General features: G+C 58.1%; 1 protein-coding gene across 2 annotated transcripts in view; it reads left to right on the top strand.

Moving 5' to 3' along the window:
- GOSR2 (golgi SNAP receptor complex member 2) overlaps nt 1-7,932 on the top strand; it is a 29,117-nt gene extending 21,185 nt beyond the window's left edge. The window contains exons 7-8 of one of the 2 annotated variants that reach the window (XM_008063916.2): nt 4,268-4,279; nt 7,808-7,932. The gene's annotated coding sequence lies outside the window, so the exon portion shown is untranslated. The remainder of the gene's footprint in view (nt 1-4,267; nt 4,280-7,807) is intronic. The other variant, XM_008063918.2, reaches the window with a different exon arrangement.
- Nucleotides 7,933-9,154: the final 1,222 nt, after the last annotated feature.

Raw genomic sequence — 9,154 nt, 5'->3', positions numbered from 1 at the left:
CCAGCTGCCTTGGGGGCATGGGGGGCAGCGTCAGGAAAGGGGAGTGGGGGCCAGAGACTCAATGTGGAATCTTCCAGCCTTGGAGGAGGGTAGGCAGAGGCAGGCAGGCTCCCCCTGGGCGTCTGGGGAGGTGGCAGAGGTGACGCTCTTCTGGATCCAGAGAACAGGAAGAGGACTGGCACGGGGGCATCTTCACCTGGGCAAGTGGCGTAGCCCAGGGTGGACCCCGTGGTTCCCTGGCTGCTGTTCCTTCTCCCTGGCCCTGCAGAGCCCCATGGTGCACACGTCAGGTGCCCAGTGGACAGCCCTGAGTGAGGAACCCGGGGAAAGCAGCCCCTAAGACCCCCCAACCTGCTCTATCCCTCTTCTTCCCCCTCCCGGGACAAAACAGGACTGCAGGACGATATGTGCCCCATGGGCACCCCTGAGCACACCTCCTGTTTCTGGGTCACTGGGGAGCAGTGCCCCCAAGCCCTGTCTCAGCACTGCCACCCACCACCCCACCCCAGTGAGTGTGTGACTCACTCCCACACTCGCATCCTAAAGTCCCCGCCTGAGTGTCCCTCTGGCGGGGACGGCAGGGCAGAGACTGTCACCCCAAGACACAGGCAGTACCCAGCCCCACCGCGGGCAGAGCACCATGCCCAGCTGTGCCATCATCTCATCAAATCCTCTCCCATCTGCTTTCTGGTGCCCATTTTACAGATGGGAAGAGTGGGACCAGGGAACTCAGCCAACTTGCACTGTGACCCGCAGCTGCTTCTGTGCAATTGCGATGTCTGAACGTGTCCTGCTCCCTCTGCCTGACCACCCCCACTGCCCCAAGCATCTCCATGTCAGACAAGAGGGTCTTCAGGACACAGGGGGAACTACATCAGACCAGGGTGCCTTCTGGCTCCAGGGCCTATTTGTCCCCTGAAAGCCTGACATAACTGACCTGGGCAACCTGAGCAGCAGGACTTTTAAAAGCTCCCTGAGTGCCGGGCGTGATGGCTCAGCCTGTAATCCCAGCACTTTGGGAGGCCAGTGAGAGGCCTGCCTGGGCAGGGGTTCAAGACCAGCCCGGGCAACTTGCCGAGGCCTCATCTCTACAATAAATCATAAAAACTAGCCGGGTGGTGGCGTGCATCTGTAGTTCCAGGTGCTTGGAAGGCTGAGGCGGAAGGATCACCTAAGCCTAGAAGATGGGGGCTGTGGAGCCTGTGGGCGTGCAGTTGCACTCCAGCCTGGGCGGCAAGAGTGGGACACCAACTCACAAAAATAAATGAATAAAAGATCCCTGGGTAATTCTCACAAGGCGGGAAATCACTGTTCAGACTGGAGGCCTTGCCCGAAAGCGTCATGCCGACACCCCCCTTCACCGCGGCCCCCAAGGACCCAACCCGGCCTCCCCGCGGGCTCCTGGTGCTGGACAGAGCCACCCTTGGAGGAGGCCCAGAGTCCACGGCCTCTCAGGGGAGGGGAGGCTGCTTTCCCTCCACCCTACCTTTCTCTCTCCCCTTTCCCAGGTGCCTGGAGCCTTCTTGGGATCCAAAGCTCTCTGTCCCCATGAGGGGCCACTCCAGCTGGCCTTCTGGCAAGGACTCAAGACCCCAAGTTGACCTCACTTCCTTGTTGGTCTTCTGACAGAGCACGACTCTTCTGTCCCTCCCACCATGGGGCCCACCCAGAGCAGGGCAGGGAGGCTGGCGGTGGCAGCAGGAGGGAGGGTGGCGGGCCAGGGGTGCAGGTGGCCAGGGGGCAGGAAGCCGCTGTTCAAGTGCAGGTTCCACTGGGCCTGCATTTCCCCCATTCCTCAGTGAGAGGGCTCTGTCCACCCCCACCCTGAAAAGGGCCCAGGGTCATCTCCCTGTGCCCAGAGACCCTAAACATTCCCAGAACTGCCTGGTCTGCCTGCTCTGGGCTGTGACCAGACTCTTCCTGCTGTTGGCGGAGCTCAGATCTGCACCTGCAGACAGAAAAGGCCTTAAAAAGGGAATCGTGTGCGGGACGGAAAGCAAACAGTAAGAGAGGCTTGGTGGCATCGCATTGGGAACCAGGGAGGGGTCGCCTCTGTGGGCACTCCAGGCCTGCTCTGAGGATTCAAGTTTATAGGACGGCGGGAGGCATCACCTCTCCTGTGGCAGGAGATGCACGCGTTACCCTTCCCGACCCCTGCCCACTCTCTCTCTCACCCCAATCCCTCTGCCTCCACCCCTGCCCTAGCCACCCCACTGACGAGCACAGGCTGTAGAGGCAGACATGCGAAGATCAAATCCCGGGCTGAAATGAACCCCAGAGCCCTGTGCTTTGGAAATGGCCCCTGCACAGGGCTGCTGTGAGGATTAAATGATGAGATCATGTTCGTAAAGTGGCTCATTGATGGAATTCAGTCAATGTTGGTTCCACTCCACGGGGCTCCTTCTTCCCCATCACTTCTGAATGGTGGCAGGTGCCCCCGAGAGCAAGAGATACTTCCTGCAGAAAGACCCCAAGATGGCAGGAGAGAAGCTAAGCGTGAAGACCCATCATCAGCGAAATTGCCTCATGGATACCTGTGTCATGGAAGCCTGTCTCATGGAAGGTTTTCTGTCTCGTGGAAGTCTGTCTCTTGGAAGTCCATCTGTCTCTTGGAAGTCTATCTGTTTCATAGAAGTCTGTCTCTTGGAAGTCTTTCTTTTTTTTTTTTTGAGTTGATATCTCACTCTGTCTCACACTGTCACCCAGTGGCTCTCGGCCACTGCAGCCTCAACCTGCTGGGCTCCAGCGATCCTTCCGCCTCCAGTGATCCTTCTGCCTCAGCTTTCCAAGTAGCTGGAACTACAGGCGCATGCTACCACGCCCGGCTAATTTTTTTGATTTATTGTAGAGACGAAGTCTCACCAAGTTGCCCAGGCGGATCTTGAACCCGCCGGCTCAGGCAATCCACTCACCTCGGCCTCCCAAGGCGCGGGGAATTTTTTTTTTTTTTTGAGTTGGAGTCTCTGTCACCCAGGCTGGAGGGCAGTGACATGCTTCTGGCCACTGCAGCCTCGACCTGCTGGGCTCTGGCGATTCTTCCACCTCGGCCTTCCAAGTAGCTGGAACTACAGGCACGCGCTACCATGCCCAGCTCATTTAGAGATGAGGTCTTGCCAAGTTGCCCAGGTGGGTCTCAAACCCACAGGCTCAGGCAATCCACTCACCTCAGCCTCCCAAAGCGTGGGATTACAGGCTGAGCTACCGAGTCCAGCCTCTTGGAAGTCTTTCTGTCTCATGAAAGTCTGTCTGTCTCATGGAAGCCCGTCTGTCTCTTGGAAGCCTGTCTGTCTCTTGGAAGCCTGTCTGTCTCATGGAAGTCTATCTCATGCAGCCTGTCTGTCTCATGAAAGTCTGTCAGCAGGGCAGGGCACACCCTGGAGCTGGTCTACTCAGCTGGCCAGGAAACCATACAATGCCTAATAATAGGGGTCAGCTCAGTAAAGCGCATGGTATAAGCACAACAGAAAACTGTATGCAGTCCTGAAGATGACAGTGCCCATGGAGGCTAGGTACTGCTGTGACCCTTGATCACCACATGCTGGTCTGTGAGAAAACAGCTTCGCAGAATGTGTTTAAAGTAGCACAAGTGCTATGGGAATGCTTTGGAGAAAAATTTCAGTTTAACCTCGTCAATCCCCTACAACTATGAAAGCATCTAGCCAGAGGGCCCCCTGGGATACTCTGTAGTTCGTGGGATCGTGGCTGCGTTTTGCTGGCGCTTTGCTCCCTTGTGTTGCTTTTAGCATTCATTACTCGGGAAATAATTTTAAGGGAAGAAACAGAATGAGGATGACCCTGTGATTTCTGCGGTCTCTTCTGAGCAGACATTTGATCACGGCTTGGTCTTCCCAGTGCTGGGTGGGGAGCTCTGTGATCCAACCCCTCACCGCGACCTGGCTAACTACTGCCTTTGCTGACCTTGAACCTCACAACCCTGGCAAAGATGTGTGTATGGGAGGTCTCCCATATACGAACGAGTTTCATTCTGAGAGTACATTTGTAAGTCCAAATTGTCTTAAGTTCAACAGAGTTAACTTAGGTGCCCAATGAACACGATTGGCTGTATAGTCCTGTATGTGTTTAATGGGCTGTACTGATACCCAGTGGAGAGAAATAATACATTAAGAAGCAGGTGTGCATTGATTGTTCAAGTTCGTAACTTGAAGGCTTGTATGTAGGGGACTTACTGTCTAGCTGCAAATTGTATTCACTTAACTCACTGCAGGACCAAGCGCTTCTCATACACCTTCTCATTTAATCTTTCCAGCGGCCCAGAAAGGTGAGAGTATCCCAATTTACAGATGAAGAAATGGAGGTTAAGTGACCTGCTCTGGGGGCAGGGAAGCCTGGGGGTGGGGTCTGCTCCCACCTGAGCCTGCGCCCAAGGCTTGTCTTCCAAGCACACCCCCAGGCCCCTGTCCACCTGTGTGTCTTCTGTGGCGGGCATGTCTCTTCCTGTCTCCCTTCCTCACCCCCGCCCCAGCTGAGGGCGCACCTTCAGAAGGGCAGGGCAGAGGCCTGGCTTTGAGGAAGGATGGGGCCCACAGCAAGGCCTTGCGGGTGGGCGGGGTGGGCAGCGCTCAGTTCTCCCGAGGTCGGTGTCCCCCTCCCCCACAGGTCATTTTCTTCAAAGCCCAGTCTCATTAGTTGCCCTCATTGCTGCTACGGGGCCGCTTCATTTTCCCACGGACACCCATGGACGCGGCTGGGGCTGGCAGGGCTGTGCAGACCGATCCCTGGGGCCAGGGCCAGGGCCAGAGGGGAGACCGCTTCTGGCCGGGGCCTCCTGCTTCGCAGCCTCCTCTCTGGCCTTCTCCCTGCTCTCCCTCCCTGCTGCTCCTCTTTCCCCCTTCCCCACCCCCACCCCTCCAGTCCTTCTTCCTCCTCTTTCCTCTGCCTCCCCTCCCCCACCTCCTCCTCTGCTTACATGTCCCTCTCCAGCTCCTCCCCCGTTTCCTTGTCTTTCCCTCTGCCCCTCCCCCATCTCCTTTCTTGCTTTCTGGTTCAGCCATAATGGGACGCTGTCCCTGCAAAGAGCCATGGCTCATCAGGAGGAAGGAGAACTGGGGACGGGAAAGGGTCCTGGAACGCTGGCTGGACCCCAGCTTTGGAGCACAGGGTGGGGCAGCCCCACACAGCTCAGCAGGGAACTGGCAGTCTGTGCCACACGACCCTTGGGATGCCAGCCTTACTGTCAACATCCAGGTCCAGTCCTGGATCTTCTGCCCTGAGCCCCCTGCAGCGCAGGCCCCGGAGAGGCCGGGCTGGGTAGGGTGGGGGACACCACTGCCACTGCCGTGTGGGGTTGTTTTCAGCATCAGGAGGGCAGAGCCTGGGTGGCCTTCAGATTGGCAGCCTCCTTGGTTCCCAGAGAGTCATGCAGGTCCTGCCTGGTGGGTCTGGCTCCGGCTGCTGCACGGGAGGGCCTGGCCTGTGTGCTGTCTCTGCGACCCCCCGCTGCGAGTCTGCTGCAAGCCTGCTACCTGACCCTGACCGCACAGCTGGGTGATGGCCTGAGGAAGCTGTGGCCTGTGCTGCTGTCGAAAGTTATTTAAATCGTGTTTCCTGTGGGTCAAACACTCCCTGCGATGGATGAGTGGGTGCTGGGGCCGACCTCAGGTGAGGCAGGAGCAGTCACTGCCCGGGGAAGCAGGCACCTCCACGGCACCGCTGGATGCACGGCTGCCATCTCAGAGGCCTGGACGCCTGCCCGCCCGTCGAGCTGGGGGTCCCTGTGCTGGACATCCTGTGTCCCTGCTGTGACTGACAAAGGAACACTCAAGGGTCACAACTCCGAACCCCACCAGCATCCTCTTCATTGAACGTGTGCCGGCATGTGGCCTTCGCCCCCAGTGGAGCACTGGCCTAGGTCGCTGGTCTGTCCCACTCCCTCAGGCCACACTTTCCACCTGAAACTGCCTAGTGCTCAAGGCTGCTGTCGGGGGGTGGGGGGGTGGTCCAGGTCGGTGCCATAAGGGCAGACCAGCCAGTGGATGGAGCGACTGAACCCTCCTGATGGACCTGCTCCAGGGGACATCTTGCGCGTGAGGACACAACTGTACCCGGAACTCCATCCCAGACCTGGGATTTGATGTGGTCCCTGGGACCTGTGGAACCAGCTGCCTGGGGGACAGAGTGTGTGGCAGGTGTGCAGGCCAGGCCAGACTCCAGCTCTGCGGCCTCTGTGCTCCCCTGGGCCTCGCCCCCAGATTCGCAGGAGACATGTGTGGAATGAACAAGCAGGGCAAGTCTGGCAAGTGGAGCCTGGGGCTCCCTCCTCTGTGCAGGAACCAGGAGGCGTCTGCTCCCTGCCTTACCACGCATGGTGGGGGCAGAGGTCACTGAGAGCAAAGGCAGCTGGGTCCTGGCTGTGTCCCTTCCCAGCCCTGCAGCCTCACTGAGCCTCCGTGTCTCTGTTAAGATGGGAGCTATGATAAAGCCTTCCCCAGGCATTGGGAGCTCAGGGCTTGGAGGGGGGCCTTCGTCCTGTTTTCTTCATGCGTGCTTCGAGACTGCACATGCTTTGCAGATGGGGAGGGCTGTGGTTTTGGTCCAGGGATGCCATTTCAGAGAACCACATCCATTGTACTAGAGATTCATGCAAGAAACAAAACCGTGATCCTGTCTTTTTTGTGTCTGTTAAATGCCAGGCACCGTGCTGGCTAATTCACACACATTGGGTCACAGAGGCAGTGGGTTCTTTTGCTCCCATTTGCTCCCAGATGAGAAAACTGGGGCAAAGGGGTTGAGCTACTTCCCCAAGGTCACAGGGCCCGAAAGCAGGGCCGACAGGGTTTCAAAGACCAGGACGCTGGGCCCTCCCAAGGGAAACCAAGACCCTCTGAGATGCGGCCCGAGTAGCCCGGGAAGGGCTCTTGATGCCCAGGGGCTGATGATGAGGGGGGTACTTTCTAGAACCAGGCCCCTTCTTCATCCTCCACTCCCAGCCAGCACGGCCCTATGGCCTTATGTAACTCAGAGTTCAGCTGATGGCTTATCTAAGGCAGCACAGTAAACACCCTGCAGGCTGGCTGCTCAGGGAGCCAAGAGGGGCTTCAGACCCATCTCCTACCTCAGTCCCTCCCGGAGCCCCCTCCTGCTTGCTGTCCTCCCCGCAAACCTGAGCCCCTGGTATGTGCCTGAACATACTCACACCCATGCCACACACTGCTTGGACGCCCTGGGCCAGGGGCCCAGGCTGCATGTGAGTCCACAGACATGTCTAGACTGTCCTTTTATTTTTTTGAGTTGGAGTCTCACTCTTGTTGCCCAGGCTGGAGTGCAGCGGCACACTCGTGGCTACCGCAGTCTCCACCTGCTGGGCTCAGGTGATCCCTCCACCTCAGCCTTCCAAGTAGCTGGAACTACAGATGCACGCCACCACGTCTGGCTAGTTTTTGTGATTTATTATAGCGACGAGGTCTCACCAAGTTGCCCAGACTGGTCTTGAAACTGCGGGCTCAGGCATTCCTCTGGCCTCGCCTCCCAAAGTGCTGGGATTACATGCTGAGCCACCGCGCCCAGCCCACAGTACTTTTCTCTTCTGAGTTGGAGTCTCTCTGATGCCCAGGCTGAAGTGTAGTGGCATGCAATCCTTCCTCCTCAGCCTTCCAAGCAGCAGGAACCACAGAAGCGCGCCACCATGCCTGGCTAATTTTTTGATTTATTGTAGAGACCACTTCTCGCCAAGCTGCCCAGGTTGTTCTTAAAACCCTAGGCTCAAGCAATCCTCTCGCCTCGACCTCCCAAAGTGCTGGGATGACAGGCGTGAGCCACCATGCCTGGTCCTTGTCCTTTTCTTCAACAGTGAGAAAATCCTGCAAATCTTCCCAGGAAAGCTCTCCCTTCTCAGCAAATTCAAGAGATGTTAACTTTGCTTTGACAAGAGGCCATGAAAAAAATTAAAAATAAAGGTAAAAAATTCAACTCTCAGCCTTGAAGTTGTATGCGCCCTTGGGGTTTTATGCGCCCTCTGCAGCTGTCTGAGTGGCACTCTCTGGGCCCCCGGGGCTGCCCCAGAGCTGCCCCGAGGCTCCCCGACCCTCGTCCAGCTGCACGAGGCCAGATGTCCAGGTGCCTGTGTTGGCCAGGCTGCTCTTCCCCATCAGGCCGGACTTCCTACAAGTCAGACAGAACCATCCACTGAACGTTGTCCACGCTGGGGGTTTTACCCCCAGGCACTACACGAGGAGGCTCTGGTCCCTGACCTCACTGTCCCGTCCTGTCCAACCGAGTGAATCCTCCTAGGTCTGAGATTGGGGTGCTGCGGGGAGGGAACAGAGCCTGACAGTGACGGTGCTGACTGCACAGGAGAGCTCGCAGCCAGGAAGATTACAGATCTTTCCTAGTCAGTAACCATCTGTGCTTCTGAGAGACTCACCCTGCCAACGCCTCCCTGAGGGAACTGATGCCAAAGATGTGAGACAGTGTTCTCTCTGCATCTCTCCCGGAGCCATCTGAGGCTCCAGCCATCCTCCTCTTCCTCTATTCCAGCCCCTCAAGTCTCCCAGGTACCAGGCTGCCCGAGTGGAGTTGGCATGAGGACCAAAGGGGTATGCAAAGGCCACAAAGCCTGGCCTCCTCCCCCGGGAGGTGTCAGGCCCAGCTCTGCAGACCAGAGGCTTACAGAAAGCTGACCCTCTCCCCCACTGCCCCCCGGCCTTCCCCCCACCCTCGGCTCAGCCAGGGCACCTCACCAGGGAGGTCCCAAGGTCCCTGAGGGCAGTGGAGGCCAGGTCCTCCATCTTACACATCAGAGCAACCCCCTCATGCCCGCCGGAGGAGGGTTCCCCTGCCTCCCCGCCTACCCCATCAGGCTGGGGTCACCACAAGCCCTTCTACGCGGCGGTCTCGTGTATATTCAGCTGGATCGAGTACCCACTCCCCCCCTCCCCCCACCAGCCACCGTGGGTTGTTCTTGTCAACCACTTGGACTCGGCTGACTGGCCGGTTTTCCTGCATCTCACAGAAGACTCCCAATCCAGGGCGTTGGTGACTCTCACCTGCTGCTCCGCGGCCGCGCAGGACCAGCCTCCGCTGTGCGTGGAAACGGCTCCTTCCAGCCCCAGAGCCTTCCTTGCCGTGCCCGACGCCGCACCCTCAGGGGCTGACTTTCGCCAACGGGCTCCCAGCGACCGCCTGGAGGATGCGCCCC

Source organism: Carlito syrichta, unplaced genomic scaffold (assembly GCF_000164805.1).
Source record: "Carlito syrichta isolate Samal-C Ts95f unplaced genomic scaffold, Tarsius_syrichta-2.0.1 Scaffold307140, whole genome shotgun sequence".
NCBI lineage: Eukaryota > Metazoa > Chordata > Mammalia > Primates > Tarsiidae > Carlito > Carlito syrichta.
The sequence above is the reverse complement of the archived record's forward strand: the minus strand, read 5'-3'. Positions and strand labels throughout refer to the sequence as shown.